Source organism: Dipodomys spectabilis, unplaced genomic scaffold (genome assembly GCF_019054845.1).
Source record: "Dipodomys spectabilis isolate Male_0828 unplaced genomic scaffold, ASM1905484v1 ptg000332l, whole genome shotgun sequence".
NCBI classification, from domain to species: domain Eukaryota; kingdom Metazoa; phylum Chordata; class Mammalia; order Rodentia; family Heteromyidae; genus Dipodomys; species Dipodomys spectabilis.
Window position 1 is genome coordinate 249,315 of NW_024871009.1, and position 18,837 is coordinate 268,151.

Below are 18,837 nucleotides of genomic sequence, written 5' to 3' on the forward strand. Positions count from 1 at the left end.
TGTCTATGTACAATGGTGTGTGATTATTTTACTTTCTATGGGATAATATTTTCTACTACCTATAAGTTTTGGAAAAAGAAGAAAATTAAAATTTACTACTATAGAGGAATGTGATAGAAATAGAAGACAGATTTTATGTTTGTCACATCTCTGATGAGTATCTATATTCAAGACTTACTATGTTAGACTTATAGGGAAAATATAAAACAACGTATGAGAAGGCAACTCTTTGTGGCTTTTTAAAATGTACCTTATTAAGTGATGAAATTTACTTTATTAGTTTATGTTTGCGTTTGAAATTTGGGAGGTTGATCTATTTAACATATTTCTGGAAGGCACCTACTGAACAACACAAATGGTGGGTGGTATTATTTCTACACTTTAATGAGTGGTTGAAACAATGGCATTAGTGTTGGGTAAATAAATCAACTCTATTGTAACTTGCTCCTTACACTTGAAAAGCTTATAATGTCACTGAGTATCATCTATTTGTCAAATGTTATTTTGGCGATTGTGATATTTAAAAGTTTATTTGAAAAAAAATACACTTTTAGGAGATTAAATGTTTTGAGAATGACAACATTTTATACCACAGAACCAAGTTTTACTGGAGTACCAAAGTTTTGAAGCACTAAGGATCTTCACAATTAATGTTTTTCTGGATTACATTTGACCTCTAAGTCAAGTTTTCCGGGCCTGGTTAGACCAATTACAGATCTATTTTTCCAGGTAATATTTTCTGGGCCCACTAATGCTGAAATCTTTCATTAATCATTAGGGGAGGGGTATTAAAAATAATTTTGCGACACTTTGTGATGTTGTTCTCTGATATGGTCTGGTCATCTGTAAATTGAAAATTTGAATTACAGTAATTTCTCTCAGATTTTATGATCTCATCCTTCATTTTAAGTTCCCTTGCATTTCACAATTGCTTACTGCTAATTCCTTCTTCTCAAAGAATTGAGGCCCTAAAATATTATAGGAAATGAGAAATTAAGATGGGTCTTCAATTACATTCTGTTGGCATGTTGTATGGGCCTAGGTGAGAAGTCTTGCACCTGTTATCTGATGATGCAGGTAACTGGGACCTGGGATCCTAGGACCCATGGGTCCTGCAGAAGAATAATATCTTTTAGAGATCATATCAGCAAAATTTGGGTATAATCAGTAGGAATGCTTCAGAAATATGGAGAAAAACATTTTGGGACCAGCGAGTTAAAACCATGAACAGGGCAGCAGACTAAAATCCCTTATAGATTAGAGGAAAACAACATTTTTTTACCATGTGAATTCAGAAGACCAAGAACACTTAGAAGGTATCACAAGATTATACTCAAGACATTACATCGATACTTTTTATATTCCGATATATATTCTAAACCTAATTATTTTTTTTTATTTTATTTATTTTTTTGGGGGGGTGTTCCGGTCGTGGGGCCTGAACTCTGGGCCTGGGTGCTGTCCCTCAGCTCTTCAGCTCAAGGCTAGCGGTCAAACCACTTGAGCCACAGCGCCACTTCTGGCTTTTTTCTTTTTGCTTATGTGGTGATGAGGAATCGAATCCAGGGCCTCAGTTATGCAAGGCAAGCGCTCTACCACTGAGCCACCTTCCCAGCCCTAAACCTAATTATTTATATTCCAATTCTATTCATTGGAATAAATAATTATCAATTTATTTATCAAATTATCAATTAATTCTAGTAAGTTTCACTGTGTGAAATATAAAATCAGCAAATATAAAATAAAATATATATCTATGTATAATATAATAAAAAAACAGCACATGTTTTACATTGTTCTGTGGTGGTTAGGGTATTAAAGACAACTTTGTTTTAAAGTAATATTGCATTATCTCTACCACAGTATTTCGTAGAGCTAGACCTAAAGTTTTACCATTTGTGGATTTACAGTCTGGAGACAAGAGGAAACACTGTGATTAAAGCATTACTAATTTAAGGCCTAATATCGAGGAGAAACACATGGACTTCTCCTGGAGCTATGGAAATATTTGTTGATAGAAAGACAGTAGTGTAAGTTCCTTCCTGGTTGGAAGGTAGACAGACCATGACATTAGGTAATCATGCATGTGAACAATTTTTCACCTTCTTGGCTTTAGCTACTTTTGAAATGGTAGGTATCATAAACAATTATATTTTGATAAAATACCTTCTGGTCTGAACAGTTCTGTCTGAACTGTTCATCTCTCTATGATCCCTTGTAACTAAGATTAGTTTTCTTCCAGTAAGACAAAGTATGATTTCAGGGTAAGATATTCTGCTTGGTCTGTTCCTACATGGAAGAAGGTTAAAGGGTCAGGTAGACATTTGTGCCAGTAAGACCTCATTTGAGAAATTTTAAGCTGGAGAAGTTTAGAAGTAGCTCTTAAGCAAGGTTTACTTTGGATCCATTAGCACAACAAAGCTAACTCAGCTGGACAAATAAGTACTTGAAAAAGCCATCACTTTTGGACCTAGCTATAAATGCTTCAAAGTATGATCAAATCTAAAATGAAAAAGACTTAAAATAGTCAGTGACAAAAAAATTGCAAATGTGAGCAACCGACGAAACAATATAATTTTTCCACTATATACACAATTTTAGGAAAAAACGATCAATAGTATTGTTAGGAACAATAAGGTTTCCTTGTTACAAATAGGCACGCAAAGATATAAGCCTATATGAAGATTGCATCATTAACTACTTAAATTTAGAGGATACTACATGCTTCAGCAGCACGTCTACACAAATTAAAACAATACAGAGATTAACATGGCACTTGCACAAGGATGAAATGAAAATTTGTATAGTATTCCATATTTTTCATTCTTCAGATGCAAGAAATGAAAAGCAGTTGTTAAAAAGTTGATTACATAATTACAAGAGTAACAATACATGTAAGTCCTAGAATCAAAGGTTAGTTTCATATCAGTGTATTAAATCTTCACCTCAGAAATGCCTTTACATAGCATAACCTTTACAAAACTTTTGAAATTAGTTAAATTCTCATTTTATCCCAAAGAAATATACTAGTATAAGGACGTAGAAAAAAAAAAGGAATCTTTAACTTTATATATGGAATGCAATCTTACAGGACACATTTATTAATGAACCTATGTATTACAAAACAATGTAGAATTCAAATTATATCTAGGAGAGAATGAAATAGATTATGGATATTATGCAAACACAGAATATAGACTATTTTAAAATATCCTTTTTCAGACAAGCACAAGAAATATCGTTAGTTTTTGTACTACTCATTTCAACAGATAAATTCAAATTATTTCTGATTTAAAAAAATCACAAACTGCAGAAATCATTATACATGTATACAAAAACAAACTCTTGAATATACTTTAACATCAAAATCAGACAATTCACTTGGAAGAATTCCCCAGAATTTTTACAGGAAGATATTGCTGTTATTTGGATTGTGAAAATATTTTCTATGGACACAAAGAATGGACTGGCACTTTCATGCAATTGTTTCGAACATATTTATAAGATGATTTCTTTGTTGCTTTGTATGTCCCTCCCCCATGGCATAACCCCTGCTTTCACTGTATTTGATGTTGGTATAATTTGTGGCTGGGAAGGGAAAAAAAAACAAACCTTTAAATAGGGATACAGGTGGACCCATTGCAACGAGATGTACAAATAGTTATGTCAAAAAATGAACTTTACAAATTTGGTTGGGGTGGGAGGACAGGGAGAGGGGGGAGATGAGAAAGGATGGGAAGCAGAAACAAAGGAAGAGACAACAATGCTTGATAAGAAATGTTTTCATTTTCTTGCTCATGCAATTGTAACCCCTCTGTATGGCATTTTCACAATGAAAAACAAACAAACAAAAGAATGGACTGGCATTTTGAAGTTTAAGAAACTTAATTGATACCTTAGCTATAGTAAATAATGCTGCAATACATATATTTGTTCTGGTAGCTTTCGTATGGTCATGTTTGATGCCCCTCAGTAGATGAATGGATCAAGGAAATGTGGTATATATACACAATGGAATTCTATGCCTCCACCAGAAAGAATGACATTGCCCCATTTATTAGGAAATGGAAAGACTTTGAAACAATTATATTAAGTGAACTAAGCCAGGTCCAAGGAAACCTAGGTCCCATGGTTTCCCTTATTTGTAATAACTAGTATATGTCTGACAAAAGCAGAAACGGTCAGATAAGTTGATGTTAGGTGAAATGAACCCCAAGATAAAGATTCAAATCTTTTTTTTTTCCTTGCGATTGTTTCTATTATATTTTTAAGATGATTTCTTTGTTGTTTTGTATTTCCCTCCCACGGTATAACCCCTGTTTTCACTGTATTTGATGTTGGTGTGATTTGTGGTGGAGAAGGAAAAAAAACAAACCGTTTAAATAGAGATACAGGTGGATCCATTGCAACAATGAGATGTACAAGACGTCATGTCGAAAAACGAACTTTACACCTTTGGCTTTGGGTGGTAGTGGGAGGGCAGGAGGAGAGTGTGAGGGGGAGATGGGAAGGGATGGGAATGGAAAACAAAGGAGGAGGCAACAATGCTTCATAAGAAATATACTCATTACCTTGTCCATGTAATTGTAACTCTCCTGTATGGTATTTTCTTAATAAAAAAAAAAACTCCAAAAAAAAAAAAAAAAGAGAAAAAGAAAAACAAAGAGGGAAAAAAAGAAATTTAACCGAACCATTAAACTTAAGAGAACAATATGTACAGCCTTCCACAACTTCAAAGAGGTAGTGATACATACTTATCCTTTTGGAAATATCAAATGCAGTTTCTTCCAAGTTGTTCTTCAGACCTGGTTTGATAAAATGGTGCAACAGAAGGAGATCCAACATATCTTTCCAATCTCTATTCCCAGCAGCAAGGTGCAAGGTGTTCAAAAGGCCTTTAGTTTTGGCATTGGTATCTGCATCATGATGAAGAAAATGGCCACACTAGTATTATTCCATGTATAATCACTGTGCAACGGTGTCCACCCATCTACAGTTATTGCATGAATATCTGCTGCTTGAGCCACCAACTCACAGACGATGTCTAAGTGTCCACTGTAGGCTTCCCGATGAAGGGATATATACTCATCCTCGTCCCTAATATTCACATGAGTGGCCTTTTTGGAAAGTAGTCACTGCACTGTAGTAAGCCAATTATTTTCAGCAGCCCAAAGAAGAAATTTGCTTGGATCCTACTCCATTTTTTTCTTGCAATTTATACCATTCATCATTTTTTCATTTTTTTCTTCATCTTAATCAGAATTGCCTAAGCAGAAACTTTCAGTGACAGTGGAAATGAGGTTTCCATGTATTTCGCCAATAGTTCACGTTGGTTGAACTGGTCAGAAAAATCCGGTGAATTTTCTACATCTGTTTTTTTCACCATGATTTATTTTCTCGTTTTCCATTTTCATTATTTTAAATTATTCTAACTGGAAAGTAGAGAATTGATGGAGAGCAGATGAAAGATGTTCCTCCGTATTCAAAGGTACCAAATGAAAAGGAGAACCAGTAGTGTCTTCGTGTGCAGCTTCTTTTAGGAATGAGAAAATATGAAATAATGCTTTCTATATAAAATATTTGGGAAATGACAGAGCAGAAAGTGAAATGATGCAACCAAAATATAAAAGCAAAATTAGGATAATTATGGAGCAGTTTTATTATCTATGAGAACCATGAAAGAGAGGAAGAGAGAGACTGCAATGTGCAATGACCTAGCTAGCCACAAAATCCATGCCTCTGATTAATTTATAGAGCAAATAGAATTTTATTTTTTAAAAAAGATGGAAATAGAATTATGTATTTACTTGAAATTAGTAAATACATTTTAGTAGTCTACATAAAGAGACGTAGCTCTGACCAAATTACAGACAAGAATGTAAATCTTTGATAATTCTAGGAGCAGATCTGACTGAAAACGGTTAAATCACACTTTTTCTGTACAATAAAGAAATAGGTCCAGGCTAGGAAAGCAGCTAGAGAAGGCAGGCCGATTATATCTATGACAAAACTTTGTGGAAAATGGCATTGAGGATTACTTACTGGTGATTTACTTGCACTGTAAGCACGATTCTGAACTATTGCTTGCTGATTCTGAACTAGTGTGTTGATCATTATATTCTCCAAGAAGAAAAAGTGAGATTTAATTGATAGCAAAGGATTACTAATACATTTTGACTTCTCATTAAGCACCTTCAGTCATAAAAATCACATGAAGAGAATAGATAGGACTACTTTTTTAGATGAAAACTAGTGTTTTTTTTAAAAAAACAAGGAATTTAAGTAGTCATGTAAAGGACTGCTATTTTACTTCTGCATTATACTTTTTTTCTAATATTGGGTAACAATAAATAATTGACCTATTAGAAAACTCTTAAAGCTCATATGTTCAATAGTGTATTCTCTTGTACTATATCATAGTATTTTTCTGTATGGTCTTAAGAAATTTAAATTACTAACTTGAATTTCTGACAGGACAATATCATCACTGTACATCTTGGTTCTATACTCAGTTTTAAATTTCTATGTAAGTATGTGCATTAGATGAATATAGAGGAAAAAGTAGAAGCCACACTGGTGGCTCATGTCATTAATCCTAGGTAATTAGAAAAATGAAATCTGAGGATTGTGGTTTGAAACCAGACCAAGTCAAAAAATTCCCATTAAATTCTGATTTGAAAGTAGCCAGCAAAAGCTAGAAATGGAGCTGTGGCAAAAGCAGTCAAATGCTAGGCTTGAGAACACTAAAAAAAACTAAATTCTGAGACAGAGCCAGGCCCTCAAGCCCCTATTACCACCAAAGAAATGAATGCATTACTTATTTATTTAATTAATTAAAAATAAATTAAGTGGTCACATGGGGAAGGCAGGTAAAATGAAACACCCTTTGTGACTGAATTGTGTATCATTTTTTAATAAGGCAAATTATCATTTGTACTAATCACGAATATTTTATTTGAACTTTTTTGTACAATAAACCCTGAATTTAGCATGCATGTATATGTATGTACATGTGTGCATGTGTGTATGTGTATATGTGTGTGTGTGCTTTTGCAATGTTGCTTGCCAATGTGGACAGGGTGAGGCTGAAAAGAGCTAACTGTGTTGCAATATTTTTATTTATCAGTGTTCTGTCATGTCTTTTCAGTGGAATCACCCTTTTGTATATTTTACTTGTCAAATAATAACATCATCATAATTAATGCATTTACTCAAGTTAGATAAAAGGGACTGCTTTCAGCTCTTATTACATGTTAGGTGAGAAGATACAGACATAATTAGGTAGTAAGTTATTGCTGTAAGATGACTGTCAGTACAAAATATGTATTTGACCTCTTAAATTGGATATACTTTTAAAATATTCTCATGGAGTGAGTTTGACCGACCTGACCAAACCGGTATTACTCTCTGGTTATTCCCATGAAACACAAGGTGGATTAATTCTGTATTTCTGTGAAAATATATTTCTTTGTAAGATCATATCTATTCTGACTAAGAGATAAAACCATATTTATTACGTTTGCATATCCCACCATATTGACGGAAAAACTTTATTGTGGATATGCTTCTTAGATATTACTTTCAAAAACAAACAAACAAACAAAAAACATGTGTCATTTCCAGATAGTGGATGTATTTGAAGTTGTTTTGTACATGTAAACGTATTTTCACTAAAGGCTCTTTTATGGGAGTAACTATGGCAACTTTAACAAATACGGTTTTTTGAATATCTTTTCCAATATAAATAACATCCCAGAGGAAGACTTGAAATTTCTGAAAAGACTTTGAATATTTTATTATTATTTCAGTTCATTGACTATAGATCTAAAGACATTTCTGAAATAAATATTGTTAAGATCTGAAAGTGTAAGTGGGTATATAGGCTTTCTTATGCATCATTTAATGAAAACCCAGTTTTTATGAAAGTAAATGAAATAGGATTAAAGAATGTAAGTGAATTTGGTAAGCTAATTATTAGTATAGCTTTGTTTTATATTAACATAGTCCTTTTAATGTAGATGATGCAGTTAAATTGTTTCCTTTGTTTCTCTGTACTTGTTATTTTTAGAATCTTTGTAGTTATAGGGATGAATTTGTAGTATAAATGAAGTTCTTTAAAAAAGATTAGGATTAATCTTGTGTTTTGTGTCCTACTCCCAAGAAAATGAGTTATTTTCAAGTGTTAATAGTTTATAATTGAATCATAAGAAATTTTGAGAAAATGCAGTAGTATTGATGTCTTTTTAAACCAATTGTATTCACAAGTTGTAGAGTCTTTGATTCATGCTTAGGTCTTGGTGTCTATGATTTTTAACCTGTCCTTCCTAATATTAATGATAGGTCACACTGCATTTTTGGTATATGAAAAGTAAAATATTTAGCTGGGGTCAAAGGTGATTTTTCTTTAAGTCTTATTTTAATAGCATTTTAAAGTAGCACATTTCTCTCAAAATGTTGGGTATAAATACAAATCAAAATACTTCTCATGGTAAACAACTTAGGTGAACTACGATGTGGAAATGATTGGTCCATAAGACCTGCAGTCTGTTTCCATGAGGAATTGGGGAGGTCATTCTTTCCATAACACTGTGTTAAACAGAGATGGGGTACCCAGGCAGCGCAGTGTTGAGTGAAGGGATAGAATATGATTTCTACTATTTTGAGCTAGAAATCAAGAACGTTATAGTTTAGCAGTTCCTTTCATCAGGGAAGTATAAATTGATTATGAACTTGGAGTTTTCATATTACAGTTACCTATTTTCTAACAAAGATAAAGTGAAATATTATTAGAGTGTACACAATAATTCTGGGAAATTTTCCTAGAATTAGTCTACTAAGTGCTGGTATTTTAGTCATAAAATAGAATGAAGTTATTTGATACAGTGGGAGATGAGAATCAGGCTAAAACTTACCATGTGTGCAATGTTGTACTGTAATTCCAACTCTGAAGACTTCCATATCATCATCTGAGACGTAAAAATGGAATTAGTTCCACTTTATGGGATTATTGTGATGTTGAAATTAGATAGCATAGGTAAATTACTTGGAAAAACAATCAATCAGCATTTGATACATTCTACCTGTTATTTTATCATGTGATGAAATCTAACGTTTTTTATTGTGATTTTAATATTTTGTATCTTTATGATGTGCAATGTGATGTATTGATATTCATTGCATTGGTCACTTTTCTGTCATCATAAGGAAAATACATGCAAAGAAAATTTCTGAGGAGGAAACTATTATATTGACTCATGGTTGAAGAGAAGGCAGTTTAAGATCAGTTGTCTCCATTGTTTTAATTATATTTTTATTATCTTAAATAGTTGTACAAAGGAAATTCCATTCAACAAATCAGTTTATAAATACAGTGGATCTTTACATAACTTTCCCACACCCTTCCAAACCTCACCCTACTTTCAATTTTATAAATTTCAATTTTATAAGAAATTACACCTTTTATGGACCTGTTGCAACAATAAGAAGTACAAGTTGTCATGTCCAAAACGAGCTTTACAACGTCGGTGTGGGGGGGGGGAAGGGGGGAAAGGAGAAGGATTGGGATTGGGGGGAGGGGGGAGGCTGGGAAGGGAGGTGAAGGGTAAACAAAGGAGGAGGCTGCAATGCTTGTTAAGAAATGTACGCATTATCCTGCCCATGTAATTGTAACCACTCTGTACAATATGTTCACAAATAAAATTAAATTAAATTTAAAATAAAAGAAATTACACCTTTTAAATACTCCTCTGAAAATAGCATGCTTTGTTTAATACTGTTGTGTAAACTTGCATTAAGTTCTAGCTTCCAAATATGCGACAGAACAGGGGTTATTTGTGTGTCTGGCTCTGACTTAGTTTATTTAACATATTATGAGATCTATCCATTTCTTTGCAAATAATGTAATGATCTTCATAATGGATGGGTGAAATCCACTTGTGTATATGTGCCACACTTTCTCCAACCATCCCTCCACAAAAGGGTATCGGGCTGTTTCCATAACTTGGCTATGGTGTATAATGTATCAGTGAAAATGGTTGTGAAATTGATTTTATGGTAACCTTTTGGAAGAATTCATCACTATCTTTCTGGGAGCAATCTTCTAGTCAATTTTCCAGAATAAGCACATTCCTCCCTTCATCTCCATCACTTCAAGTCATCAAAAACACACTACCCCCTGCAGGTGTCAATAAGCTAAAATCACACTGTGCCGATATTGTTTCAATACATTTTTTTTCATAATTGTATACATAATTTATTGTACTTTCCTAAGGTGGGAATGAGGAGCATGACAATAGAGTAAAAGTAAGAAAAATGCAATTTAATTAGCTATTATCATATTTAAAATCATTTTCAGCTCTAACTCATAACCTCACTTACTATTATTTTAATATTTATTTGATTACTTCAACTATTCCCTAAATTATAACAGGTGAGTTAAACACAAAAGCAAAAAGTGTGGTGTGATTTTGACACTCATGTGTGAGGATGCACAATATGGGCAAATAAAGGGATTGGAATTAATAGTCATTATACATTTTGTTAAAGATGGTTTTCCCAAACTGATTCTCTCAATTCATATTCCATTCAACAACAAGAAACATGTGACAATTTCCTTTGTTTTGCTCCTCATTATTAACTTTTGTTTGCATTTTATTTTACAACAAAAGATGATTTTTCATAAATCTACTGTAGATACAAAAGTATGTTAAAATAGTTCTATCTGTATGCATTGATATATACATATATATATAATACACAGGTTATAATGATAATTTATAACTTCTGTAACAGTACAATTTACTAAATTATTTAAAAATTATTGATGTTTTATGCCTGGTATCCTGGTTACTTGGGAGGCTGAGGTCTGACGATCATGTTTTGAAGCCATCCTAGGCAAGAAAATCCATGAACCTCCTATCTCCAAACAACCAACAGAAAATCAGAATTGGAACTGTGGCTCAAAGTAATAAAGAACTACAACCTACCCCCAAAAATCTAATTTACACCTTTATAAGTAAAATATTTCCATCGCCCAAACGCACATCCATGCTCATTTGCAAGGTAACTCTGTTATGTCTGGAGTACCACACAATAGTATCACTTATGTAGAAAGCATTGTAACATGGGTTCACTCTATCTCTCTCATGGATTTTTTTTCTCCAACCAAATATTCAAATCTTACAATTATTCCAATTACTTGAAGTCATAGATTTTTTTCTTTAATACCCATAATATTAGAGTTTGAATTGTATGTCTTGTGTCTCCTAAATGGAGTTCTTACCAATTTGTCATGCCCCAGCCCTAAATTATCCTGATTATATTTCAGATAGAATCTGGCTTCTTACTTGGCCTCAGTCCACTTAATGTTATTCTTCCTGAAATTTAGAATAACACACACATGACATATGTACAGTTCTTTCAGTCCAGTCTGGGCTTTAACCACTATACTCACAACAGTAGAATCCCATGTAGTCAGGATTTTCATAAACTTGTCATAGGTTATTTTTTTAAATATTTGCATTTCCTGCAGATTCTTGAGTACTGAATTAATTTGTGATTTCTAGTGTTCTTTTGTTTCATTTGAATGTTAAATTGTTATTTTTCTTCCTGATTCTTTGCTTGTTCATCTACGCAAGTCTTCTTTTTATTGATGATGCCTTTTACTTTCGAATATACATATTTCTTATATATTTTGTCAAATATTTTCAGTCCTAAGTAGATTTTTTTATGTTATTGCAGCCAAATTTTTATTCCATATTTGCCAAAAGCACAATGAAGATGTATACAGATTTGAACTCACTGTTGGAAGAGTGAAACACATACCACTATAATTATTGTGGCATTTGTCCCAATTGACAGAATTGCTTTCTAGGACATCTGATTTGCTATGTCCTAGAACTTTTGTAGCCAACTAATCACCCCATGCAGGCATGACCTGGCTTCCTTGCCGCTCCCTGTGCATTTAACAATTCTCTTTATATGCAGTAGGCTCTCTTGTACACCCCGCTGTCACTCTGTTTCCCCCACACAAACAGAACACGTATGCACAATGCTTCAGATTTTAGGTTTAAAAAGAAACATATTTAGGATTCATGAATTCAAGAATATATCAAAACATTGACATTTTAATAAAGTTAGAAAAATAAATAGAATGAAAATTTTAACATAATGAGAACAAAAAGAAATATATTTTCCCAGGAAGTAGGAAAGGAATCTCTAAATCTAGATTGGCCTCTAAGTGGTCTCCAGGCAGAAATTCTGCCTCAAAGTCCTCAAGGGGATCTAATTCCTCATTAAAGACAGGTTTTTTTCCTGAGTCCAGGGAAGGACAGATTCTAATTTCTCAATTGGAAATTGTATCCCTCATAGGAGTACAGATTGGTCCGGGTATTCTGTGAGGAAAGATTCCCTTTCCTCAACTGATTCTAGATTTTGGACCTCTCTTATTGGTTTTCCTGAACATAGACAGGGATCATTTTCCATTAGCACACATTTACCCTGCAGATCAAGATGTGTCTTTTTGACTGGTTTGGAGCTGATCTAGCTGGATTGTGAGCATCATTGGAAGACATTCTGGAACACCTTCTTCCTTGATGCTACGTGCAGGTACACCTGCATCACATGTGGGGTTCAGAAACAGTGGGATGTCCACAGGATTCAAAACCTGCTTGAGCCTTTCTACAAATTGAATAAAACTCTCTGTTCACATGCTTTCTGGAGATAAGTGATTGCTTCTGATCTCCATCAGACACCATAGACGACATCACTGATGAGTTCTTTCTCTGCAGTTCTGGAGGAGCTGCACTACAGTGATTCAAACCTGAGAATGGAAATAGGTACAAGAATCTTAACATTCTAGAAGTTAAGGTCTGAATAAACTTTCATGAGGATCTAGTAGGGGAAGCTCTAGAACTTGAGTTTGGCTGAACACTGATTATAAAAAGGTAGAGTGTTTCTAATGAGTGGCTACTTCCAAGTTCTTTCAAAAGGAGAACAGATATTACATGGTAAAGAATATCCATAAAAGGATATTTTGCCAAGCTGGGGAGTACTAAGGACTCTTGGCCAATCAGGCCCATCCCTAGAGACTCAGGTTCCATCTCTACTCACCAGTTCTGAGGCATTTAAGCAAGGACTTCTTCCTCTTTTTCTTGGTCTCATGGATCATGCATTTCTTCAGCTACTACAGAAGAATATGTAAGCTGAAGAGCAAGTATGAAGAAGGCATGTTGAACTTGACATACTGTGTAAGTTCTTTCAGACTGTCATAATTCTCGTGCTCATACTAATAATCAGGGTAGAAGTCCACCCACATAGGGAAGATGGAGCAAATGATGCTGTGGGCAGATTGGTAATAAGGAAAATGTAAGCCCGCCCTCTCCATCCTGAGCCTTGTACTAAAGCATTTTTCTCATGGGACTTGCATGTTGGGAAATGGGAAGAGACTCCCGCAAGCAGGATGCTCCTCACAACCCACTTCTAGGAATTTCTCAAAGAAAATCCTCTAAAATTCTCCCTGTGATAGGAGGAGAACGTTGTTTCCCCATTGGATCTAACTTGCTATGCACAGCCCTCCTTGTAATCCACAAAACCACATTCCTAACTGTGTAATCTGCTCTCCACTGAAAGGCCAAGCCTCAACCCCCTGGTGAAAATCACAACTGGTGTGCAAAGAAGAAATTTGACTTTGATTCAGAAACCTCAAAGATACCCAGTTTGAACTACTTTTTGTGCCAACGTCCACATACATCTTCATCTTGTTCATCTTCCCAGTTACGGTAGAAGGATCTTTACCAATGGGATGAGAGAAGGAAGTTAACTCTATGTTCTCCTTTTCTGAATTAACAGGACACACATGGGACTGGCTAAGACCCACATGGTAATGTAAACATGACAGACAAAAAGTGGAGGTATGTCTATTCCATTTCAAGGAAATTCTGTGAGGATGCTTATAAGCATCTGTACAAATAAATGCACAATGCCTTTTACCTCTAATCCTACTAATCAGGAGGATGAGATCTGAGGATCACAGTTTGAACCCAGTCTACTTTGTAAAATTCAATTAACTAGCTAAAGGCCAGAACTGGACCTGGGGCTCAAATGGTAGAGTGCTACGAATGGGACAGCACTCAGGCCCCAAATTCAAGTTCAAGTTGCATTCTTTCTACTGTCTATATTCCTTTAAAGGCCTCTATGATAGTGATTTCCTAGGTGAGGGTGGATGTTGGGTACCACTGGCTATTTCTTCTAATCCTATTCTCTCAGCAAGCAAACTGCTAAGGCTCCACTAGTTTCTAAGGAAAATGAAATTTTCTGGCAGGTCAGTCCTAAGGAATTAGCTGGGGAGTGCATTTCTTTGTCTCAAGCCATGCTCCTGTGATCAAACCCCAGTGAAACAGTATCAGAGAGATACCAAGTATTCCAAGAATCAGCCAGGGAGTCTCATAGCTCTGAATTTGAAAGAGGAACACTCACTTTTTAACCAGAACATCCAGCAACTCTTCCATTGTCCCTCACTCTCTATAGTGGTGGAGGAAATTTCCAACATAGATCACCTTTCAGGTATTCAGGGACCAGGTCCATTACCAGCATTTCCAATAAGCCTGAGTCCAGGCTCCGTATATTATAACGCACTTTCAGGGTTCTGGCTGACTCATTGTAACACTGAGGTGGTAAAAAGAATAGATCTTTGAAACATAGAAATGGGAGTTCACTTCAAATTGAGTAATAGAGTGGATTGAAAAGTACACAGTACATATTTTCTCCATATACACACATAAAAGCACACAGAAGAAGGTTCTACTGTGGGCAATGACAAGATTAAATAGGTTTCCTGTCATAGTTTTACCTTGCTGAGTTGCCTTGTGATCCCCTTCGTTTCTTCATATAAAAAAGCCTGAAACATTGGATTTGTGGTTTGATGCTGATCCAATGTCTGCAGCATCAAGTGAGGCACTCAAACCTCTCATGTCTGAGTCCTGAGTCACTTGAACTTTGAAAACAACACAGGAACATCTTTCTTGTTCCTAGGCCACAGGCCAAGTGAGCTAGCTTGAGCTATCAGTTACAGTTGCCTGGCTCTCAGAGTTCCATATTCTCCATTGTGAAGGAGAAAGTGTCATCTCTCAGAGCCCAATGATGTAATGGCTTGCTCACATAAGACCATTTTCTTGATGTTATATATAGTATATTATATAATAAATAAGATTGAATATGATTTTTCAAACTACAAAGGCATTTAAATTTTTAGTCTTGACTATTTCACAAAACAGTGTAAAATATTATTGGAGAAAGTAGTGATCTAATTTGATTATCATTATATAAATGTATATTTGTGCATTTCTAGATCTAACACTGATTATAAATAGATGAACAAACATATGCATATATTTTTATATATCTATGAAGTGAATATAATGGAATTGACTACACTATGTATAAAAAAGCATCTATAATTTGAGTCTATGAGACCCAGGCCTGTGATCTTAGTGATGTGGAAAGCTTGGTTCTGAGTTTTAATCTCTTACCCCATGGCCTTAGATTTTCAGAGGAGGCCTGGGCCCTCCAGTGTAGCAAAGAGACACATATGCAGTGGATCACACACCCTGACCCCAGAGGAAAGTCAGTAGAAATCAGGACAAGCCTCTTATCTTGTGACAGTCTACTTAGTTCCTGTACCAAGATGGCCATCTGTAGAACATCAGATGGAAACTTGGCATTCCCTCCAAAAGGATCTAACCGAATTAACCGAATTAAACATTATTTCCCTTCCCAAGCTGCAAACACATAGAAATATGGCAAGGGCTCAAGAGAGATGGACAAAGACTTACAAATACATAAAATTATATACACTGTTTCAGTAATTCAATGACAAGTCTTCAAAGCATGTCTTGAATTCTTCTATTGTTTCTAAAGGAAATGGAAAGCAAATACGTGTGTATCAGGAACTGGGTGACAGTTTGGTTGCTGAATTGTTGAATGCACTCCTATGCAAAAGAGACACATATATTGGGGAAATTGTGTGGGGATGGGTGTCCTCACACAGCTACCCAAAACAATGGCCATAACTTCTATGATGTCACACCACCTTTGCCATAGCAGCAAATAGGTGTTAGGCACTGGTTTTGCACTGAAGTGGACTCAAAAACACCAAAAGGCACAAAGAATGAGAGGAATGACTACTAGCCACCAGACTTCAGCTTGAAGAGCTGTCCTGACCAGGACCTTGGATAAATTGTGCTTGAAAAGGCTGATCTCCATGTAAGGTTTCTGAGCACCAAGGACTAGACACTATTACAGGTGTTGGAGAAACAGAAATGAATGCGGTTCTCTCCTCACCAATTTCATGCTGAAAAGAAAACCAGAAATCATAATGATAATTTCTATAAATCAGAGACATGACATTGGTGGTTTTGTAGCAACAACTTTACAATGGGGATTGGAAGAGATTGCCCTGAAGAGGAGATAGTTGTTATGAGAGCCATCATCCAGGCAATTATGTAGGAGCAGGTACTCCAGGCAGTAAGAACAGCAAGTACATTCCCTATTGATCTGAATGGAACTGACTTGTTTCAGAAAAGGAAAACAGCACGGACATGCTTGCTTGTGAAGTAAGAATGGAAAGGTACAATGAAGAAAAAGGTCAGAAATGAAGATAGGAATAAATTAGATAGATATTGCTTACTGCAGATTACTAGAAGAAAAGTTCTTATTTTCATCTAAATCTGACATGACCCCTGGAACCAAAGTGCTAAAATAATAGTCAGACACATCTGATTCACCTAAAGAATACTTTTAAAATGTGATTCTACTTGGGCTCTGGTGGCTCACAACTAGAATCCTACATACTCAGGAGGTTAATATCTGAGGATCATGTTGGAAGCAAGCCCAAAGACAAAATTTGGTAAGACTGATCTCCAATTAACCACCAAATATATGGATATGAAGCTGTGTTGCAACTGGTATGGCACTAGCCTTGAGGCAAAAACTAAAGGACAGCACCCAGGACCTAGGTCCAAATCCTAGGATGTCACAGAACAAAGAAGCAAATAAACAAAATTTGGTGCTCAGTCATTCATCACTTAGCATCCTAGTTCAATATATTTTCTATGAGCCTTGGAAATTATATCCTTAATAAATGCTCTCCCCGGATATTTTGCTTGGTTACCAGCTTTCAAAGCCCTGGCATCAACAATATCTCCTCCCAGGCAGCATAGCAGTCTACCACTAGAAATTTGAAGATATATTAATCATACGAATTCTGATCATCTTTCCACATACATCAAATAAGTAGTAGCCACATTCCATTATTCTGAATGTTTTTAATCCCCCTTTGTGTTAATAAGCATTAAAGCTTAAAAACTCTAGAGTGGTTATCAAACTAATTCAACATCATTCTTCCACCCAATCTTATAAGTTTATAAAAGGAGAGACTATATGAAAGTGTGCACATGATAACTTCTAACTATAATACTCTCAAGAAGTAGGGTTTTACAAAAACATCCTTATTGCTTTGCAAAAAGAAAGGATACGAGATTTAAATAACTACCTAACATCTCAGAAGGAAAATGCTATTGGCTTTAGAACAAATTCATTTGCCTACAACTAAGAAAATGAGTTTCAGAAATGCCAGAGGCAAAGGGTATTATTCAAATCACCTTATCATGAGGTACAAGCAACCTGTCTAGATCAACCTTCCAGGAAAATAAGCAATGAATGAAAACCAATGCTTCTAAAACAAGCCAGTGGTGGTTCATGTTTCTTATCCTAGTTACTTAGAATCTTAAGATGAAAGGATCTCAATTCAAAACCTGGCCAGGAAGAAAAGCTTACACTCTGCAACCAACAGACAGGAAGTATCAGCTCTGTGCCTGAAGCCCAGCTAGAAGGCCTCTGCCCGTAGACAACCAAACACACAAGAATACCCCTGTGAAGACTCAGGGTCTGTGTTGGAGGGGCAGAATGATGCAGGTTCCGGCCTCAGGATTATCTGAGGATTGTGTTTGTGCATGTGGAAAGCACATGTCACAGACTCCTGGGAGCAGAGGAAGTAGCTCTTCTGCTTACTTAAGCATAGACAAACAGCAAGAAAAAAACATTTTCATACTTATCTTGGGGTTCATTTCCCTAACATCAACTTATCTGATCTTTTCTGCTTGACTCAGATATATACTAGTTATTGCAAATAAGGGAAACCATGGGACCTATGTTTCTTTGGGCCTGGCTTATTTCACTTAATATAATTTTTTCCCAAGCCTTTTATTTCCTAATAAATGGGGCACTGTCATTATTTCTGATGGAAGCATAGAATTCCATTGTGTATATATACCACATTTTCTTGATTTATTCATCTACTGAGGGGAATCTGGGTTGGTTCTATATCTTAGCTATGGTAAATAGTGCTGCAATAAACATAGTCGTGCTGGGAGCTTTAGTGTGGACTTGTTTGTGATCATTTGTGTAAATGTCCAAAAGTGAGAATGCTGGATCTTATAGGAGCTCCATGTGGAGTCTTTTGAGGAACGTCCACACTGCTTTTGAAAGTGGTTGAACAAGTTTACACTCCCACAAATAATTCAGTAAGGTTCCCTTCTGTCCACATCCCCTCCAACATCTGTTAGAGTCCCTCTCTCACGGTATAACCCCTGCTTACACTGTATTTGATGTTGGTATAATATGTGGAGGGGAAGGGAAAAAAAATCGTTTAAATAGGGATACAGGTGGACCCATTGCAACAATGAGATATACAAGTCATTATGTCAAAAAACAAACTTTACAAATTTGGTCAGGGGACCGAGAGATTGGATAGGAGGGTGGGGGAGAAATGGGAAGGGATGG

At 35.4% G+C, this 18,837-nt stretch overlaps 1 pseudogene; it reads left to right on the forward strand.

Annotated features, from left to right (window-relative positions):
- The first annotated feature begins 2,721 nt into the window (after window positions 1-2,721).
- On the forward strand, window positions 2,722-2,821 carry LOC122095049 (annotated as a pseudogene).
- The last annotated feature ends 16,016 nt before the right edge of the window (window positions 2,822-18,837 follow it).